This window comes from Strigops habroptila, chromosome 8 (genome assembly GCF_004027225.2).
Source record: "Strigops habroptila isolate Jane chromosome 8, bStrHab1.2.pri, whole genome shotgun sequence".
NCBI classification, from domain to species: domain Eukaryota; kingdom Metazoa; phylum Chordata; class Aves; order Psittaciformes; family Psittacidae; genus Strigops; species Strigops habroptila.
This window is the reverse complement of record NC_044284.2, coordinates 14,161,602-14,165,779: the sequence shown is the minus strand read 5'-3', so window position 1 is coordinate 14,165,779 and position 4,178 is coordinate 14,161,602.

Below are 4,178 nucleotides of genomic sequence, written 5' to 3'. Positions count from 1 at the left end.
AATTGCATTAAAAAAATGTTTGTTAACAGACACTCCTTAAGGAGCTATATTCTGATTCAAGGGGAAATAGACAACTTGATCACGTATTCATATCATTACCATCACTAGGAGAAAGAGAAAAGACAGAAGCATACTTTCCCCTCTTGTTTTTTACTATGGTCATTTTGAACAGCACAAGCAGAGTAGTGAGGAGTTGGTGGTGCTCTTCTCTGAGCTGGTGCACTCAAAGGGAAGTGCTCCCTGCACACGCTGCAGTTCTGCATGGGAGCAGGAGTGCAGGGTAGTTCAAGCACCTCAAGAAAGACTTGACAGGAGAGTGAGGGAGACCTCACACTTTGAGGGTACAATGAAGTTACACATCTGGACAAACTGACATCACCTGTGCCCGCCTGGTAAGTCCCATAAGTCCTGGCATCTGAAGGGGTACAAGAAAAGTAAGTTAATAAATAGACCACATCTCCATATAAACTATCACACCTTGAATATGGACTCTGGGCTGCAAGGCTACACTTGCTAGCTTACTGCTTTTTTACCCATTTTATGGACACAGAGACAGGACTAGTTTTAGTTTCTAACTTCAGGAACACTACATTTCCAGTTGCAGAAACTGAAATAACTAGGAGCCAAATTCTGCAGCAGCTCTCTCAAAGATGTTTCAATACTTTAAGCTCCAATATATTGAATAACCAATGCACAACACATTAAGCTTAACAGAAAAGATAGTGTCACTTGTTTGTTCTATTTCTTTATTTTTCTTACCTATTGTTTTGTTTTTAATTTCCGTGAGTAAGCAGTATTGGTATCCTGCTGGCTTCCTGCTAGCCACAGGAGAAGGAAGGGGAATTTTTGCAATAATATAAAAATACACTGAAAGTATGGAAAGGTTAAGAATTCTGGAAAAAAAAAAAAGTAAAATAAAGAAACTAAACAAAGGCAAAGCAACCCAACAAAATTAGCCTTTATCAAATAATCAGAGATGAGAATTCTACAAAGAAGAGGCTGGTACAACTGGGTCCTCAGTAAAGATACACCAATGATATTTTAAAACAAAGCTGTGAACATAGCTTGTTTTGTTTGCCTTGATTTTGTTTGGTTTTTAAAGTAAGATTTTGAGTGGTCTCCAGCAAGACATGCCACAGCGCATGAAAGTGAGATTACTATTCACATATCTCAACTAGAGGCATAATGCAACATCCCACTGCAAATGAAAGAGAAATCTTTAGACACTAATGGCAATTTTTCTGTTTATCATCTCACCAAATTGACAGCCTATTTGCATTTATACCAGCCAGGGTTGTTTGGGGTTTTTTCTAGAAAAAGGCAGCTGATATGCTTCTAGTAGGAAAAATAGGTTTTGTTATAAATAAAAGAAAAAAATAAGTGAAAATCAGAAGAGAAAAACAAATACCACATTTTAAAATTTTCAGACACAAATATTTTACACCAGCCCTTTCACCTCCTATACTTACATTAACTACTAGTTACATTAACTAAAATATCTGGAAAGGCTATTTACATGTGTTCTGCATTTAGTTAGAGCTTAAGACATTTGAAAGCTGCAAGCATATCTTTGCAAACACCTGCAGGTTTACCCAGCTGGGGTGGACGAGGGTCAATAGGCCAGCTTCAACCAGCAACAAGTCTGAACCTAAGGAACATTATGCACAACAATGCATTTTGCTAAATGAATCTGCATTCTGGTACTTGTTACCGTGGCTGCCTTTGCTATAGGAAACTGAAGTCACACTGCAATACATTGCAAAAAGGAACTAGTCCCAGGCCTTAGTCCGTAACAAATGTTGAGTTCATTTTGTTGCTGCATCCTCTGAAGGGAATTCTGTTTTGGTGTCTTCACCCTTGATTACTGTGGAGAAAAGACCTAAATGGGATATTCTTTTGGCCTGATAGACAAAACATGTGTGTTGATGCATCTCACAATGTGAACATGGTCATCAAGGGAATTGCTGCTTAACCATTCTAAAGTTAACTTGGGTACTACAAAGTGTTTGCACGATCTTAGGTGTACTGAGAAGACAATTGAGGAAAAGAGGTTTAAAACGCTATTTTCTGCCATTCACATGAAGTACATCTATAATGTAAGACGCAAACAATAAATGATGATATAAATAGAAAATTAGAGTCAAACAATACTCACTTTACACAAGATATAAATATTCTCATCAGCTGTTATTTAACAAAACTTATCGAGACAACAGTGAATGTCTGGAAAGAGACTCTGACCACTGTTTTGACTTCAAATAACATAGGAAATAAACTTGATTACATTTAATGATTAGTTTAACATCTATTAAAACCAAATTTCCAAACCTCAGCTGTACTCTACCATTAAACATAATCATCCCTTGGGAGAAAAGGAATTCATTCAGTTGTGTATATGAATGATATTTTCTGTAATGAGTTTTCCAAAGCTGACTTGTGGCTTGAGGTGGTTTGTTTGGGTTTCTTTTTTTTGTTGTTGGGGAAGGAGGGAGTTTTGAATGGGGACAAAGTTTAGAACACAAGTGTCAGGTGTGAATCTCTGGTACTTAATTTGTAGGCTGCATGGCTGAGCCCACCTCAGAGTTGGGACTGGAAAAACCAAGGGCTTAAGACATGTCTCAGACAGCCTTACACACTAAGTTACACAAATCACTACATGAAGTTGCTCAGTTTCAGCCTGTAAAATGGGAAGAATGAGATTTTTCTGCCTCATAGTGGTATCACTAAACTAAGACCCATTAATCCTTGGCAAGGAATTAGATACCATACCAATATAAACCACATTAATAAGCAAAGATAGTGCAACAAAGTTTAATGGAGATATTTGCAAACTAGGAATAAGTGATCAAAGGGAGAACTTAATTTTCATTACAGGTGCTTACATAGTTTTGTCAAAGTCTTTATCAATATCTCACAGGTTATACTCTTTGATAGTGTAAAAGACAGAAGGGCCACTAACTTTAAACCTAGGCCAACTGACCCCAGCTGAAGATCACATCCAATCCTACTTCTAATGAGTGAAAATATGACTCCTACTAATGACTCCAGAAAAGCTGCAAAATGCTCTTCCTTTTCCTTGCAATTATGCTGGTTCAACATACTTGGACTTACTCTGCTCATGCCAAATATCAGTTATTTTATGGGAAAGTCTACTGTTAGATTAACAAAATCCATTCCAATTTCAATGTTACTTTTATATAAACCAGTGTAGCATGTGTAAAGATCTAGTTTCTAATTACAGTAAAGCAAGAAAAGAGGTGAAGGGAGGAATATGCAGTTTCACTGTCGGTCATTTTATCAAACAGCATCCACATTCGCTTGGACGTAAGGCTTCATTAGCAATCTCCTTCCTCAGTAACTACCCTTCTTTAGCTTTTAAGCCAGGCATGTAGGTAATTAACAGAAGCTTTTTGTTACCTCTAAGAAAGCCCATTAAATTTAGTAAAACTTTAGCTTTAAAGAAAGGCACGAGTTAGCCAATGCAGAAGAACTCTGACAGGGTTAACCTGGCTATTAATCAGAATTATTTCTCACTGTGCTCGAATTCAAAGGGAAAGGACAAAGCCTTGTGAACTGTCAGGTATGTTTGGTTTTCAGGTTGGTTTTTGGTTTTTTGGTTTGGTTGGGTTTTTTGTGGGATTTTTTTTTTATTAATTTCATTTTTTTTCTTTTTATTGAATGGGGAGATTAAAAAAAAACCCAACCCAAAAAAAACCTACTTAAGAGCTATACTGTTGAATAACAAAAAAATCCTAACAATCTCTGTCCACAGAGGAACTCAATGAACATACCAAGCAAACCACTTTGCTAAGAATGTCCCTCTACGGTGCAAACATGTTTAATTAATCTTATGACAGATGGAATAATGTAAATGTGCAATATACAAGAAGCTTATTTTTAAATTACTAGACCAGGTTTTAATTGCTGATAACCTCAGGTCAGACATACAATAGGCCAGGCCTCTGTGAAGCAGTAAACTTGGCATCAGTTCTCTATATTCAATCATAGTCTGATCAGACTTTTGGTTTGCAAAGGTCATTTAATTAGTAGTATCAGTAACTCTTACTACCTTAATATTATCTTCCTTTAGCTAACGATACCATTTTGCATGTGCTAAGTAAAACAGGAATTAACAAAATTCCAATGGCTTACATAAATGATAAATAACAAACCATTTT